This window comes from Oncorhynchus mykiss, chromosome 8 (assembly GCF_057628025.1).
Source record: "Oncorhynchus mykiss isolate SJ-2025 chromosome 8, ASM5762802v1, whole genome shotgun sequence".
In the NCBI taxonomy this organism is placed as follows: Eukaryota; Metazoa; Chordata; class Actinopteri; order Salmoniformes; family Salmonidae; genus Oncorhynchus; species Oncorhynchus mykiss.
This window is the reverse complement of record NC_143029.1, coordinates 82,193,746-82,212,970: the sequence shown is the minus strand read 5'-3', so window position 1 is coordinate 82,212,970 and position 19,225 is coordinate 82,193,746. Positions and strand designations below refer to the sequence as shown.

The window sequence follows — 19,225 nt, the reverse complement described above, 5'->3', positions numbered from 1 at the left end:
TTCTGAAACTTCAGAGTGTTTTCTTTCCAAAACTGTCAAGAATATGCATAGTCGAGCATCTTTTCGTGACAAAATATCGCGCTTAAAACGGGAACGTTTTTTATCCAAAAATGAAATAGCGCCCCTAGAGCTCTAACAGGTTAACTGACTTGCCTAGTTAAATAAAGGTAAAATAAAAAAATAAGCGCATCAAGGACGTCGGCCCCACAGTGACTGTACGTACATACCCCAACCAGAAGCCATTGATTACAGGCAACATTCGCACAGAGCTAAAAGGTAGAGCTGCTGCTTTCAAGGTGTGGGACTCTAACCCGGAAGCTTATAAGAAATCCCGCTATGCCCTCCGACGAACCATCAAACAGGCAAAGTGTCAATACAGAGCTAAGATTGAATCATACTACACCGTCTCCGACACTCGTCGGATGTGGCAGGGCCTGCAAACTATTACAGACTACAAAGGGAAGCACAGCCGAGAGCTGCCCAGTGACACGAGCCTACCAGACGAGCTAAATAACTTCTATGCTTTTCAAAGCAAGTAACATGCATGAGAGTGAGAGCATCAGCTGTTCCGGACTACTGTGTGACCACGCTCTCAATAAACAGGTCAACATTCACTGGTCTCAGGGCCAGATGTTTTACCAGGATGTGTACTGCGAGCATGCGCTGACCAACTGGCAAGTGTCTTCTTTGACATTTTCAACCTCTCCCTGTCTGAGTCTGTTTCAAGCAGGCCACCATAGTTCCTGTGCCCAAGAGCACTAAGGTAACCTGACTAAAAAGACTACCGACCCGTAGCACTCACGTCTGTAGCCATGAAATGCTTTGAATGGCTCACATCAACACCATCATCCGAGAAACACTAGACCCACACCAATTTGCATACCGCACCAACAGATCCACAGATGATGTAATCTCTATTACACTCCACACTGCTCTTTCACACATGGTAAAAAGGAACACCTATGTGAAAATACTATTCATTGACTACAGATCAGTGTTCAACACCATAGTGCCCTCAAAGCTCATCACTAAGCTAAGGACTAAACACCTCCCTCTGCAACTGGATCCTGGACTTCCTGACTGGCTGCCCCCAGGTGGTAAGGGTAACAATACATCCACCACGCTGATCCTTAACACGGGGGCCCCTCAGGGGTGCATGCTCAGTCCCCTCCTGTGCTACCTTTTCACTCATGACTGCACGGCCAGGCAAGACTCCAACACCATCATCAAGTTTGCTGATGACGCAACAGTGGTAGGCCTGATCACCGACAAGATGAGACAGCATATAGGGAGGAGGTCAGAGACCTGGCAGTGTGATGCCAGGACAACAACCTCTCCCTCAACGTGATCAAGACTAAGGAGATGATTGTGGACTACAGGAAAAGGAGGACCGAGCACGCACCCATTCTCATCGACGGGGCTGTAGTGGAGCAGGTTGAGAGATTTAAGTTCCTTGGTGTCCACATCACCAACAAACTAACATGGTCCAAGCACACCAAGACAGTCGTGAAGAGTGTACGACAAAGCCTATTCCCCCTCAGAAGACTGAAAATATTTGACATGGGTCCTCAGCTCCTCAAAAAGTTTTACAGCTGCACCATCGAGAGCATCCTGACTGGTTGCATCACTGCCTGGTATGGCAACTGCTCGGCCTTCGACTGCAAGGCACTACAGCGGGTAGTGCGTATGGCCCAGTACATCACTGGGGCCAAGCTTCAAGCCATCCAGGACCTCTATACCAGGCGGTGTCAAAGGAAGGCCCTAAAAATTGTGAAAGACTCCAGCCACTCAAGTTATAGACGGTTCTATCTGGTACCGCACGGCAAGCTGAGATGCATTGCCTGAGACCGCTGCGCCACTCGGGAGCCCCAATGGGGTATTGTGTGTATATTGATGAGGAAAAACATGTATTTAATCCTTTTTAGAATAAGGCTGTAACGTAACAAAATGTGGAAAAACTCAAGGGGTCTGAATACTTTACTCAAAGCTGGTGGCATGTTTTGGCGCACACATTTCCCTGTTGTTGTTTTGGTCTTGTTGACCTTTATCGCCATGACAGCAGAATACTGTTAGATTGGCCAAGCTACAGTATCTTAAGGCTTTGCCTTCAGCACCTGATCATACCTATTCATTATTTACTGAGACACACCAGCACTGAAACATCCTATGGACAGGTATGCATCCTGAATACTGAGACACACCAGCCCTGAAACATCCTATGGACAGGTATGCATCCTGAATACTGAGACACACCAGCCCTGAAACATCCCATGGATAGGTATACATCCTGAATACTGAGACACACCAGCCCTGAAACATCCTATGGACAGGTATGCATCCTGAATACTGAGACACACCAGCCCTGAAACATCCTATGGACAGGTATACATCCTGAATACTGAGACACACCAGCCCTGAAATATCCTATGGACAGGTATGCATCCTGAATACTGAGACACACCAGCACTGAAACATCCTATGGACAGGTATACATCCTGAATACTGAGACACACCAGCACTGAAACATCCTATGGATAGGTATGCATCTTGAATACAGAGACACACCAGCCCTGAAACATCCTATGGACAGGTATGCATCCTGAATACTGAGACACACCAGCCCTGAAACATCCCATGGATAGGTATACATCCTGAATACTGAGACACACCAGCCCTGAAACATCCTATGGACAGGTATGCATCCTGAATACTGAGACACACCAGCCCTGAAACATCCTATGGACAGGTATACATCCTGAATACTGAGACACACCAGCCCTGAAACATCCCATGGATAGGTATGCATCCTGAATACTGAGACAGAACAATCTGCACTGTTTTCACATCCATAGAAATATACTCTATTGATTATTATAAACTGGGTGGTTCGAGCCCGGAATGCTGATTGGCTGACAGCCGTTGTATATCAGACCGTATACCAGGGGTTTGACAAAACATTTATTTTTACTGCTCTAACTACGTTGGTAACCAGTTTATAATAGCAGTAAGGCACCTCGGGGGATTGTGGTATATGGCCAATATACCACGGCTAAGGGCTGTATCCAGGCACTCCACGTTGCATCATTCATAAGAACAGCCCTTAGCTGTGGTATATTGGCCATATACAGTTAAAGTTGGATGTTTACACACACTGACTGTACCACACCTCCTCTGGCCTTATTGCCTAAATCTAGATTCCATCTCTATGGTGACATCACACTAGTTCATATCAAGTCTATGAAAATCTTTATACTGGCTTTGGATAATTCATTCCAATCATTTAAAAGTTAACAGCAGGTATTTTGCATGTAAAATATGAACTATAAGTCTATAAGTCTATGTTATTTACATGTGACAATCTCTTTATTTAGACAACATGGTATTCCTTATGAGATGAACTGGTCAATCGCTCGCAATTCACATGGCAATAATTCTTGACATTCTAATTCAAGAATAGAAAGAGATCATTTTATTTGAACTCAAGGTGTTTTAAGTCACTGATTTGAAAATGTAATTGACCTTGTCTGGTAGTCACACACCACTGGTTTAGTTACAGTAGGTGGTGAAATCCACTGGTAGTCACACACCACTGGTTTAGTTACAGTAGGTGGTGAAATCCACTGGTAGTCACATATCAGACGAAAGGGGTTCTCCAGTAGCCCGGTATTTCACACCGCCAGTCATGAGACGAGACGGGATTCCTTCATGGTATCAAACAACACTGAGGGAACCACCTCTATGTTTGGCCAACTAGCACTGAGCAGTACTCCCTCAACACTGATGGAACCACCTCCATGGTTGGCCAACTAGCACTGAGCAGTACTCCCTCAACACTGAGCGAACCACCTCCATGTTTAGCCAACTAGCACTGAGCAGTACTCCCTCAACACTGAGGGAACCACCTCCATGTTTAGCCAACTAGCACTGAGCAGTACTCCCTCAACACTGAGGGAACCACCTCTATGTTTGGCCAACTAGCACTGAGCAGTACTCCCTCAACACTGAGGGAACCACCTCCATGTTTGGCCAACTAGCACTGAGCAGTAGTCCCTCAACACTGAGAGAACCACCTCCATGTTTGGCCAACTAGCACTGAGCAGTACTCCCTCAACACTGAGGGAACCACCTCCATGTTTGGCCAACTAGCGCTGAGCAGTACTTCCTCAACACTGAGGGAACCACCTCCATGGTTGGCCAACTAGCACTGAGCAGTACTCCCTCAACACTGAGGGAACCACCTCCATGGTTGGCCAACTAGCACTGAGCAGTACTCCCTCAACACTGAGGGAACCACCTCCATGTTTGGCCAACTAGCACTGAGCAGTACTTCCTCAACACTGAGGGAACCACCTCCATGTTTGGCCAACTAGCACTGAGCAGTACTCCCTCAACACTGAGGGAACCACCTCCATGTTTGGCCAACTAGCACTGAGCAGTAGTCCCTCAACACTGATGGAACCACCTCCATGGTTGGCCAACTAGCACTTGAGCAGTACTCCCTCAACACTGAGGGAACCACCTCCATGGTTGGCCAACTAGCACTGAGCAGTACTCCTTCAACACTGAGGGAACCACCTCCATGGTTGGCCAACTAGCACTGAGCAGTACTCCCTCAACACTGAGGGAACCACCTCCATGGTTGGCCAACTAGCACTGAGCAGTACTCCCTCAACACTGAGGGAACCACCTCCATGGTTGGCCAACTAGCACTGAGCAGTACTCCCTCAACACTGAGGGAACCACCTCCATGGTTGGCCAACTAGCACTGAGCAGTACTCCCTCAACACTGAGGGAACCACCTCCATGGTTGGCCAACTAGCACTGAGCAGTACTCCCTCAACACTGAGGGAACCACCTCCATGGTTGGCCAACTAGCACTGAGCAGTACTCCCTCAACACTGAGGGAACCACCTCCATGGTTGGCCAACTGGCACTGAGCAGTACTCCCTCAACACTGATGGAACCACCTCCATGGTTGGCCAACTAGCACTGAGCAGTACTCCCTCAACACTGAGGAAACCACCTCCATGGTTGGCTAACTAGCACTGAGCAGTACTCCCTCAACACTGAGGGAACCACCTCCATGTTTGGCCAACTAGCACTGAGCAGTACCCCCTCAACACTGGCAAACCTTTCCCCTAGTGCATGTATTCACACACACACACACACAAAATCATCCTACCGCTGGTGCACCTTCCAGGGTGTGTCCATTCTACATTCACACAACCACATAAGACAGGGGCTCATCTTTTCCATCTCACACACACACACACACACACACACACCCAAACACACACCCAAACACACACCCAAACACACACCCAAACACACACACACACACACACACACACACACACACACACACAGAGAGAGGTAGAGGCAATGTGACAGGTCCATCTGTAATGCTGTAGTCTGGTTCCTTGGTTCATCCCATTAGGATGAGCAGGAGATCAGGAGATTCACACACAGACACTCCCAGCTGGAGGAAAGTCTATTACACAAGGTCCGTAAAGACTGGATGGACACGCAACACACACACGCTTGGATACCCCTGTGTGCCTATGCCCTTTGTGGACCACCCACACACACACCCCTGCTGTGCTCGCTCTGCTTGCATGTCCTGGATGCCAAAAACTTGCACTTGTTGCCATGGCAGCAGTGTGTGTGTGTGCGTGTGTGTGTGTGTGTGTGTGTAAAGGTCAGGGGTCGGGTGGGTGCCAGAGACAGAACGGGAGCAATGTCCTTGACGACTTCAATCGTTGTGACAACCCCCAGGAATGAGCTGTCATGTGACACCCCTTCCTCCGCTCCTGTTCCTGTCATTGAAAACACACACACACACACACACACACACACACACACACACACACACACACACACACAGCGTCAGCAGGAAAAACCCTTTGGAAACAATGTGTGGTATGTGTTGTGGAGCATTGGGACCTGAGGAGGGGGGCCTAGATGAGTCCTTACCCACCCTAAGGAGCACCAAACCAGGGCATAAAGAGATCACAGAGCCCTAAGGGCAGGTGAACGGATGGACAGACAGCCCATACATCCGTCAAATTGAGCTGTCAGAATTAGAAAGCAGTAAAGCAATATGGTTAAGTCATCCCTCCAGGTTGTCACTGTACCAAAATGAAACCCCAAGGGTTGTGGGTTCGATTCCCGGGGCCCACCCAAGCTTAAAATGTATGCATGAAGCAGAAATGCATTATTTAAATATTCAAACCCTTTGCTATGAGACTTGAAATTGAGCTCAGGTTCATCCTATTTCCATTGATCATCCTTGATATATTTGTACAACTTGACCTGTGGTAAATGTAATTGATTGGAGACAGGATTGTGTCAAGGCACAGATCTGGGGAAGGGTACAGCATTGATGGTCCCCAAGAACACAATGATGGCCTCCGTTCTTAAATGAAAGCAGTTTGGAACCACCAAGACTCTTCCTAGAGCTGGCAGCCCGGCCAGACTGAGCAATCGGGGGAGAAGGGCCTTGGTCACGGAGTTAACCAAGAACCCGATGGTCACTTTGACAGAGCTCCAGAGTTCATCTGTGGAGATGGGACAACCATTTTTACAATAGCCCACCAATCAGTCCTTTATGGTAGTGGCCAGACGGAAGCCACTCCTCAGTAAGTCCTCAGGTACATGACAGCCCGCCCGAGTTTTGCCAAAAGGCACCTAAAGGACTCTCAGACCATGAGAAACAAGGTTCTCTGTTCTGATGAAACCAAGATTGAACACTTTGGCCTGAATGCCAAGCGTCATGTCTGGAGGAAACCTGGCACCATCACTACGGTGAAGCATGGTGGTGGCAGCATCATGCTGTGGGGATGTTTTTCAGCAGCAGGACTGGGAGACTAGTCAGGATCGAGGGAAAGATGAACGGAGCAAAGTACAGAGAGATCCTTGATGAAAACCTGCTCCAGAGCGCTCATGACCTCAGACTGGGGCAAAGGTTCTCCTTCCAACAGGACAACGACCCTAAGCTCACAGCCAAGACAACGCAGGAGTGTCTTTGGGACAAGTCTCAATGTCCTTGAGTGACCCAGCCAGAGCCCGGACTTGAACCTGATCGAACATCTCTGGAGAGAGCTGAAAATAGCTGTGCAGCGATGCTCCCCATCCAACCTAACAGAGCTTTACAGGATCTACAGAGAAGAATGGGAGAAACTCCCCAAATACAGGTGTGTCAAGCTTGTAGCGTCAAACCCAAGAAGTCTTGAGGCTGTAATCACTGCTAAAGGTGCTTCAACACAGTACTGAGTAAAGAGTCTTATGTAAATGTGATATTTGTATTTTTATAAATTAGCAAAAATGTCTAAAAACCTGCTTTTGCTTTGTCATTGTGGGGTATTGTGTGTAGATTTACGAGGGGGGGGAATAAGGCTGTAACGTAAGAAAATGTGGAAAAAGTCAAGGGGTCTGAATACTTTATGAATGCAGTGTATGGGTCAGTCATATCAAACTGACAGCATCAAGACACCAACTCAGACTCTTTTAAATGTGACATTTAGCTGACGCTCTCATCCAAAGCAACGTAGTTATGTAACATTTTACATACAGGCTCTTCCCATAATGCAACCCACTAATCTGGCATTGCAATCGCCATGCTTTGAGCTACAAGACCGAAGCCTCGAATGTACTTCACACTGGACTCTATAGAGACCTCATTCAGACTTTAAAAAATGCTATCAATCAATCCATTTTTATAAAGCCCTTTCTACATCAGCAGTTGTCACAAAGTGCTTTACAGATCCCCAGCCTAAAACCCCAGAGAGCTTTACAGATCCCCAGCCTTAAACCCCAGAGAGTTTTACAGATCCCCAGCCTAAACCCCAGAGAGCTTTACAGATCCCCAGCCTAAAACCCCAGAGAGCTTTACAGATCCTCAGCCTAAAACCCCAGAGAGCTTTACAGATCCCCAGCCTAAAACCCCAGAGAGCTTTACAGACCCTCAGCCTAAAACCCCAGAGAGCTTTACAGATCCCCAGCCTAAAACCCCAGAGAGCTTTACAGATCCCCAGCCTAAAACCCCAGAGAGCTTTACAGATCCCCAGCCTAAAACCCCAGAGAGCTTTACAGATCCCCAGCCTAAAACCCCAGAGAGCTTTACAGATCCCCAGCCTAAAACCCCAGAGAGCAAGCAATGTCGAGGAAGAAGCACACACACACACTGTCTGATGTCACTGGTTAGGGCCCCTGATCGTCACTGGGACATGTTATATAACTAGAATGACATGGTTCATTTAGCTTTCTTACTCTGGAGTGCTCCACACACACACGCACAGACACACACACACACACACACACACACACACACACACACACACACACACACAGACAGACAGACAGACAGACAGACAGACAGACGGACACACAGACGGACACACAGACGGACACACAGAGACAGACACACACACAGACACACACACTTTTCCTTGCTCTCTCTCTGACTTTCCTCTCACCCTTTCTCATTTCTCTCTGCCTACCAAGTACACCCCCTTCATTTCTCTCTGCCTACCTAGTACAGCCCCCTTCATTTCTCTCTGCCTACCAAGTACATCCCCCTTCATTCCTCTCTGCCTACCAAGTACATCCCCCTTAATTTCTCTCTGCCTACCTAGTACATCCCCCTTAATTTCTCTCTGCCTACCAAGTACATCCCCCTTCATTTCTTCTTGCCTACCAAGTACATCCCCCTTCATCTGTCACTCAAACGACAAGCTGTCCCATCATCAAACATTATAATAATCATGACCCGTCTCATCATCAAACATTATAATAATCATGACCCGCCCCATCATCAAACATTATAATAATCATGACCCGTCTCATCCTCAAACATTATAATAATCATGACCCGCCCCATCATCAAACATTATAATAATCATGACCCGCCCCATCATCAAACATTATAATAATCATGACCCGCCCCATCCTCAAACATTATAATAATCATGACCCGCCCCATCATCAAACATTATAATAATCATGACCCGCCCCATCATCAAACATTATAATAATCATGACCCGTCTCATCCTCAAACATTATAATAATCATGACCCGTCCCATCATCAAACATTATAATAATCACGACCCGCCCCATCATCAAACATTATAATAATCATGACCCGTCTCATCCTCAAACATTATAATAATCATGACCCGTCTCATCCTCAAACATTATAATAATCATGACCCGTCTCATCATCAAACATTATAATAATCATGACCCGTCTCATCATCAAACATTATAATAATCATGACCCGTCCCATCATCAAACATTATAATAATCATGACCCGCCCCATCATCAAACATTATAATAATCATGACCCGCCCCATCATCAAACATTATAATAATCATGACCCGTCTCATCATCAAACATTATAATAATCATGACCCGCCCCATCATCAAACATTATAATAATCATGACCCGTCTCATCCTCAAACATTATAATAATCATGACCCGTCTCATCATCAAACATTATAATAATCATGACCCGCCACATCAAACATTATAATAATCATGACCCGTCTCATCATCAAACATTATAATAATCATGACCCGTCTCATCCTCAAACATTATAATAATCATGACCCGCCACATCAAACATTATAATAATCATGACCCGCCCCATCATCAAACATTATAATAATCATGACCCGTCTCATCATCAAACATTATAATAATCATGACCCGTCTCATCATCAAACATTATAATAATCTTGACCCGTCTCATCATCAAACATTATAATAATCATGACCCGCCCCATCATCAAACATTATAATAATCATGACCCGCCTCATCATCAAACATTATAATAATCATGACCCGTCTCATCATCAAACATTATAATAATCATGACCCGCCCCATCATCAAACATTATAATAATCATGACCCGCCCCATCATCAAACATTATAATAATCATGACCCGCCCCATCATCAAACATTATAATAATCATGACCCGTCTCATCATCAAACATTATAATAATCATGACCCGTCTCATCATCAAACATTATAATAATCATGACCCGTCTCATCCTCAAACATTATAATAATCATGACCCGCCCCATCATCAAACATTATAATAATCATGACCCGTCTCATCATCAAACATTATAATAATCATGACCCGTCTCATCATCAAACATTATAATAATCATGACCCGTCCCATCATCAAACATTATAATAATCATGACCCGCCCCATCATCAAACATTATAATAATCATGACCCGTCTCATCATCAAACATTATAATAATCATGACCCGCCCCATCATCAAACATTATAATAATCATGACCCGTCCCATCATCAAACATTATAATAATCATGACCCGTCCCATCAAACATTATAATAATCATGACCCGTCTCATCATCAAACATTATAATAATCATGACCCGTCTCATCCTCAAACATTATAATAATCATGACCCGTCTCATCCTCAAACATTATAATAATCATGACCCGTCCCATCAAACATTATAATAATCATGACCCGCCCCATCATCAAACATTATAATAATCATGACCCGTCTCATCCTCAAACATTATAATAATCATGACCCGTCTCATCCTCAAACATTATAATAATCATGACCCGTCTCATCCTCAAACATTATAATAATCATGACCCGTCTCATCCTCAAACATTATAATAATCATGACCCGCCCCATCATCAAACATTATAATAATCATGACCCGTCTCATCAAACATTATAATAATCATGACCCGCCACATCCTCAAACATTATAATAATCATGACCCACCCCATCATCAAACATTATAATAATCATGACCCGCCCCATCATCAAACATTATAATAATCATGACCCGTCCCATCAAACATTATAATAATCATGACCCGCCCCATCATCAAACATTATAATAATCATGACCCTTCCCATCATCAAACATTATAATAATCATGACCCGCCCCATCATCAAACATTATAATAATCATGACCCGTCTCATCATCAAACATTATAATAATCATGGCCCGCCCCATCATCAAACATTATAATAATCATGACCCGTTTCATCATCAAACATTATAATAATCATGACCCGTCTCATCCTCAAACATTATAATAATCATGACCCGCCCCATCATCAAACATTATAATAATCATGACCCGTCTCATCCTCAAACATTATAATAATCATGACCCGTCTCATCCTCAAACATTATAATAATCATGACCCGTCTCATCCTCAAACATTATAATAATCATGACCCGTCCCATCAAACATTATAATAATCATGACCCGCCCCATCATCAAACATTATAATAATCATGACCCGTCTCATCATCAAACATTATAATAATCATGACCCGCCCCATCATCAAACATTATAATAATCATGACCCGCCCCATCATCAAACATTATAATAATCATGACCCGTCTCATCCTCAAACATTATAATAATCATGACCCGTCTCATCATCAAACATTATAATAATCATGACCCGCCACATCAAACATTATAATAATCATGGCCCGTCTCATCATCAAACATTATAATAATCATGACCCGTCTCATCCTCAAACATTATAATAATCATGACCCGCCACATCAAACATTATAATAATCATGACCCGCCCCATCATCAAACATTATAATAATCATGACCCGTCTCATCATCAAACATTATAATAATCATGACCCGTCTCATCATCAAACATTATAATAATCTTGACCCGTCTCATCATCAAACATTATAATAATCATGACCCGCCCCATCATCAAACATTATAATAATCATGACCCGCCTCATCATCAAACATTATAATAATCATGACCCGTCTCATCATCAAACATTATAATAATCATGACCCGCCCCATCATCAAACATTATAATAATCATGACCCGCCCCATCATCAAACATTATAATAATCATGACCCGCCCCATCATCAAACATTATAATAATCATGACCCGTCTCATCATCAAACATTATAATAATCATGACCCGTCTCATCATCAAACATTATAATAATCATGACCCGTCTCATCCTCAAACATTATAATAATCATGACCCGCCCCATCATCAAACATTATAATAATCATGACCCGTCTCATCATCAAACATTATAATAATCATGACCCGTCTCATCATCAAACATTATAATAATCATGACCCGTCCCATCATCAAACATTATAATAATCATGACCCGCCCCATCATCAAACATTATAATAATCATGACCCGTCTCATCATCAAACATTATAATAATCATGACCCGCCCCATCATCAAACATTATAATAATCATGACCCGTCCCATCATCAAACATTATAATAATCATGACCCGTCCCATCAAACATTATAATAATCATGACCCGTCTCATCATCAAACATTATAATAATCATGACCCGTCTCATCCTCAAACATTATAATAATCATGACCCGTCTCATCCTCAAACATTATAATAATCATGACCCGTCCCATCAAACATTATAATAATCATGACCCGCCCCATCATCAAACATTATAATAATCATGACCCGCCTCATCCTCAAACATTATAATAATCATGACCCGTCTCATCCTCAAACATTATAATAATCATGACCCGTCTCATCCTCAAACATTATAATAATCATGACCCGTCTCATCCTCAAACATTATAATAATCATGACCCGCCCCATCATCAAACATTATAATAATCATGACCCGTCTCATCAAACATTATAATAATCATGACCCGCCACATCCTCAAACATTATAATAATCATGACCCACCCCATCATCAAACATTATAATAATCATGACCCGCCCCATCATCAAACATTATAATAATCATGACCCGTCCCATCAAACATTATAATAATCATGACCCGCCCCATCATCAAACATTATAATAATCATGACCCTTCCCATCATCAAACATTATAATAATCATGACCCGCCCCATCATCAAACATTATAATAATCATGACCCGTCTCATCATCAAACATTATAATAATCATGGCCCGCCCCATCATCAAACATTATAATAATCATGACCCGTCTCATCCTCAAACATTATAATAATCATGACCCGTCTCATCAAACATTATAATAATCATGACCCGTCTCATCCTCAAACATTATAATAATCATGACCCGTCTCATCATCAAACATTATAATAATCATGACCCGCCCCATCATCAAACATTATAATAATCATGACCCGTCTCATCATCAAACATTATAATAATCATGACCCGTCTCATCCTCAAACATTATAATAATCATGACCCGTCTCATCCTCAAACATTATAATAATCATGACCCGTCTCATCAAACATTATAATAATCATGACCCGTCTCATCCTCAAACATTATAATAATCATGACCCGTCCCATCATCAAACATTATAATAATCATGACCCGTCTCATCATCAAACATTATAATAATCATGACCCGCCCCATCATCAAACATTATAATAATCATGACCCGTCTCATCCTCAAACATTATAATAATCATGACCCGTCTCATCCTCAAACATTATAATAATCATGACCCGCCACATCATCAAACATTATAATAATCATGACCCGCCCCATCATCAAACATAATAATCATGACCCGTCTCATCCTCAAACATTATAATAATCATGACCCGTCTCATCCTCAAACATTATAATAATCATGACCCGCCCCATCATCAAACATTATAATAATCATGACCCGTCTCATCCTCAAACATTATAATAATCATGACCCGTCCCATCATCAAACATTATAATAATCATGACCCGTCTCATCCTCAAACATTATAATAATCATGACCCGTCTCATCCTCAAACATTATAATAATCATGACCCGCCACATCATCAAACATTATAATAATCATGACCCGCCCCATCATCAAACATAATAATCATGACCCGTCTCATCCTCAAACATTATAATAATCATGACCCGTCTCATCCTCAAACATTATAATAATCATGACCCGCCCCATCATCAAACATTATAATAATCATGACCCGTCTCATCCTCAAACATTATAATAATCATGACCCGCCCCATCATCAAACATTATAATAATCATGACCCGTCTCATCCTCAAACATTATAATAATCATGACCCGCCACATCATCAAACATTATAATAATCATGACCCGCCCCATCATCAAACATAATAATCATGACCCGTCTCATCCTCAAACATTATAATAATCATGACCCGTCTCATCCTCAAACATTATAATAATCATGACCCGTCTCATCCTCAAACATTATAATAATCATGACCCGTCTCATCCTCAAACATTATAATAATCATGACCCGCCCCATCATCAAACATTATAATAATCATGACCCTTCCCATCCCATTGTTTCGATAAAGTACATCTTTATGTCCAAATACCTCCTCTTTGTTTGCGTGTTTAGTTCACTAATCCAAATGCACAAAGCGTGGGCACTAAGTCCAGACAAAAAGTCTAATAAAGTTCGTAGAAACATGTCAAACAATGTATATAATCAATTTTTGGGATGTTTTTATCAAACATCTTCAATAATATTCCAACCAGACAATTCCTTTGTCATTAGAAAGGAAAGGGAACGGAGCTCGCGCGATAAACAACTCATGTCTTTCAGCTGAGCCACTTACTCTGAGTGGTCTTATTCTCTCCCCCTTTTACAATAGAAGCCTGAAACAACTTTCTAAAGACTGTTGACATCTAGTGGAAACCTTAGGAAGTGCAATCTGACCCTATTTACACTGGATATAGGATAGGCAATCTCTTGAAAAACTACAAACCTCAGATTTCCCACTTCCTGGTTGGATTTTTCTCAGGTTTTCGCCTGCCATATGAGTTCTGTTATACACACAGACATCATTCCAGCAATTTTAGACACTTCAGAGTGTTTTCTATCCAAATCCACTACTAATATGCATATCATAGCTTCTGGGCCTGAGTAGCAGGTAGTTTACTCTGGGCACTCTTTTAATCAGGATGTGAAAATACTGCCCCCTAAACAATTGTAAGGCAATGCTACCAAATACTAATTCAGTGTATGTAAACTTCTACAGAGCAGGGTCAGTCAGTCAGAAGAGAGAAGCTGTAGCTGTACAGGCTACAGAGCAGGGTCAGTCAGTCAGAGGAGAGAAGCTGTAGCTGTACAGCCTACAGAGCAGGGTCAGTCAGTCAGAAGAGAGAAGCTGTAGCTGTACAGCCTACAGAGCAGGGTCAGTCAGTCAGAGGAGAGAAGCTGTAGCTGTACAGCCTACAGAGCAGGGTCAGTCAGTCAGAGGAGAGAAGCTGTAGCTGTACAGGCTACAGAGCAGGGTCAGTCAGTCAGAGGAGAGAAGCTGTAGCTGTACAGGCTACAGAGCAGGGTCAGTCAGTCAGAGGAGAGGAGCTGTAGCTGTACAGGCTACTGAGCAGGGTCAGTCAGTCAGAGGAGAGAAGCTGTAGCTGTACAGCCTACAGAGCCAGCAAAGCAGCAGACCAGCCAACCCCCTGGTGTTCACTAATCACTGCTGGTAGACTTTGTTCAGCTCACTGCAGTCAGCCTGGTCTTCCATTCCCATTCCTCTTTACCTCTCTGTTTACCTCTCTGTTTACCTCTCTGTTTACCCTCTGTTTACCCCTCTGTTTACCCCTCTGTTTACCTCTCTGTTTAACTCTCTGTTTACCCCTCTGTTTTCCTCTCTGTTTACCTCTCTGTTTACCTCTCTGTTTACCCCTCTGTTTACCTCTCTGTTTACCTCTCTGTTTACCTCTCTGTTTACCTCTCTGTTTACCCCTCTGTTTACCCCTCTGTTTACCCTCTGTTTACTTTCTGTTTACCCTCGGTTTACTTTCTACCTGCTTGTTTCTGTTTTACCTCTCTGTTTACCTCTGTTTTACGTCTTTGTTTACCCCTCTGTTTACCTCTCTGTTTACCTCTCTGTTTACCCCTCTGTTTACCCTCCGTTTACCTCAGTTTACCTCTCTGTTTACCCCTCTGTTTACCCCTCTGTTTACCTCTCTGTTTACCCTCTGTTTACTTTCTGTTTACCCTCTGTTTACTTTCTACCTGCTTGTTTCTGTTTACCTCTCTGTTTACCTCTGTTTTACCTCTCCGTTTACCTCTCTGTTTACCTCTGTTTTACCTCTCTGTTTACCCTCTGTTTACTTTCTGTTTAACTCTGTTTACCTCTCTGTAAACCTTCTGTTTACCTCTGTTTTACCTCTCTGTTTACCTCTCTGTTTACCTCTGTTTTACCTCTCTGTTTACCTCTGTTTTACCTCTGTTTACCTCTCTGTTTACCCCCTGTTTACCTCTCTGTTTACCCCTCTGTTTACCTCTCTGTTTACCTCTCTGTTTACCCCTCTTTTAACCTCTCTGTTTACCCCCTGTTTACCTCTCTGTTTACCCCTCTGTTTACCTCTCTGTTTACCTCTCTGTTTACCCCTCTTTTTACCTCTCTGTTTACCCCCTGTTTACCTCTCTGTTTACCTCTCTGTTTTACCTCTGTTTACCTCTCTGTTTACCCCCTGTTTACCCCTCTGTTTACCTCTCTGTTTACCTCTCTGTTTACCTCTGTTTTACCTCTCTGTTTACCTCTGTTTTACCTCTGTTTACCTCTCTGTTTACCCCCTGTTTACCTCTCTGTTTACCCCTCTGTTTACCCCTCTGTTTACCTCTCTGTTTACCTCTCTGTTTACCCCTCTTTTTACCTCTCTGTTTACCCCCTGTTTACCTCTCTGTTTACCCCTCTGTTTACCTCTCTGTTTACCTCTCTGTTTACCCCTCTTTTTACCTCTCTGTTTACCCCCTGTTTACCTCTCTGTTTACCTCTGTTTTACCTCTCTGTTTACCTCTCTGTTTTACCTCTGTTTACCTCTCTGTTTACCCCCTGTTTACCTCTCTGTTTACCCCTCTGTTTACCTCTCTGTTTACCCCTCTGTTTACCTCTCTGTTTACCTCTCTGTTTACCCCTCTTTTTACCTCTCTGTTTACCCCTCTGTTTACCTCTCTGTTTACCTCTCTGTTTACCTCTCTGTCACACAACCTCTTGCTCTCTCTCTCTTTCTCCCTCTCACACAGACACTTTGTCTCTCTCTTTCACTGTCTACCCCACCAACCTCCATTGCCCCAGGAGGGGAGGCCTAGCTTAATTGATAAACAGGGCCTCGTTCCCAGAGCATTCGTAGCGTTCAGATCGTCGCTAGTTTTCTTACAATGTATCTTTAGTAGCCGAGGTCCCTGAGCCTTCATTGGAATCACATATCTCCTCTTAACATAGAATCAAAATGTTTAGGTCATCTGTCTTACTGTGACTGACGATAACTTCAGAACGAAGTTGACTACAAAGTCAAGTATTTGCAAGAAAATGATGCTTTAAATGAGAACTGAGATGACTGCATTAAAAGATGCATAGGCTATATGGACCCATATAGGCTTTTACAATCATATTGAAATCAATTTCATGTTCAATCAATTGAGTTATATTTTGCGACCAGGCTACTGTCTGTCATTTTTTGCCTCAATGTGGTTCATGATGTGTGACAAGATGTGACCAATGATGTGCCCAGTATGTGATTTAGTGCATTATTATTGGTTAAGCACAATAAGCCACCTCTAAAGCCTATTTGCAGCCATAAGTGGTAATATCTCTCTAGGAGCTGATCCGTCGTCAGTATTTCAGAATCATTTGAATGTTAAGGTACGATTTGAGTGGAGAAGGCTGATCCGAGAACAGCACTGCTTCTCTTTCTATCCTATCCGTGTTGACACATTATCTAACGACGCAGCGTGAACTTTCTCTCTACCTGCTTGTCTGGTAAGTAATGATACATCTAGTATGATCATCATAATGCTGAAAAGATACTTCAGGCCCTGTGTCTACCTCCCCAGTCAGGTGAACTCGTGGATACTGTACTGCTGTGTGCTGTTTGAAGGAAGCTGCTTGCAAAAGTACCTTCATACTGGACACAGAGACAAATGGTATCCACAAGTTCATCTGACTCTGGGGAGGAAGATAAAAGGGCCTCATTGCCAAAATCCTGAAGTACCCCTTTAAGTTACATCACAGCTGGGAAACGAGGCCTAGATGTTTAGATGATCCCTTTAAGTTACATCACAGCTGGGAAACTAGGCCTAGATGTTTAGATGATCCCTTTAAGTTACATCACAGCTGGGAAACGAGGCCTAGATGTTTAGATGATCCGTCACGGGGAGGCCTCCCCTGCCTGTAATGAAGCCATCAATCATGCTGCATCAGTATGGTGCAGGCAAACGTGTGTGTGTGAGACAACTTTTTGGCTAAAGTGTGTTTCAATGATTATTTAAAGAACTTTAGGTGTGTGTGTGTTTAATTACTGTCTGACATAGAGCTAGTGAAGAACACTACCCCCACTACTTCCTGTTGTGTTGTCAGACATAGCTAGTGAAGAACACTACCCCCACTACTTCCTGTTGTGTTGTCAGACAGAGCTAGTGAAGGACACTACCCCCACTACTTCCTGTTGTGTTGTCAGACATAGAGCTAGTGGAAAAACACTACCCCCACTACTTCCTGTTGTGTTGTCAGACATAGAGCTAGTGAAGAACACTACCCCACTACTTCCTGTTGTGTTGTCAGACATAGAGCTAGTGAAGAACACTACCCCCACTACTTCCTGTTGTGTTGTCAGACAGAGCTAGTGAAGAACACTACCCCCACTACTTCCTGTTGTGTTGTCAGACATAGAGCTAGTGAAGAACACTACCCCCACTACTTCCTGTTGTGTTGTCAGACATAGAGCTAGTGAAGAACACTACCCCCACTACTTCCTGTTGTGTTGTCAGACAGAGCTAGTGAAGAACACTACCCCCACTACTTCCTGTTGTGTTGTCAGACATAGAGCTAGTGAAGAACACTACCCCCACTATTTCCTGTTGTTGTCAGACAGAGCTAGTGAAGAACACTACCCCCACTACTTCCTGTTGTGTTGTCAGACATAGAGCTAGTGAAGAACACTACCCCCACTACTTCCTGTTGTGTTGTCAGACATAGAGCTAGTGAAGAACACTACCCCCACTACTTCTTGTTGTGTTGTCAGACAGAGCTAGTGAAGAACACTACCCCCACTACTTCCTGTTGTGTTGTCAGACATAGAGCTAGTGAAGAACACTACCCCCACTACTTCCTGTTGTGTTGTCAGACAGAGCTAGTGAAGAACACTACCCCCACTACTTCCTGTTGTGTTGTCAGAC

At 43.3% G+C, this 19,225-nt stretch overlaps 1 protein-coding gene across 5 annotated transcripts in view; it reads left to right on the top strand.

The window, feature by feature from the left end:
• The window catches only part of ece2a (endothelin converting enzyme 2a), a 216,461-nt gene that overhangs the window by 81,040 nt on the left and 116,196 nt on the right, over positions 1–19,225 (top strand). The gene's annotated exons all lie outside the window — the stretch shown is intronic.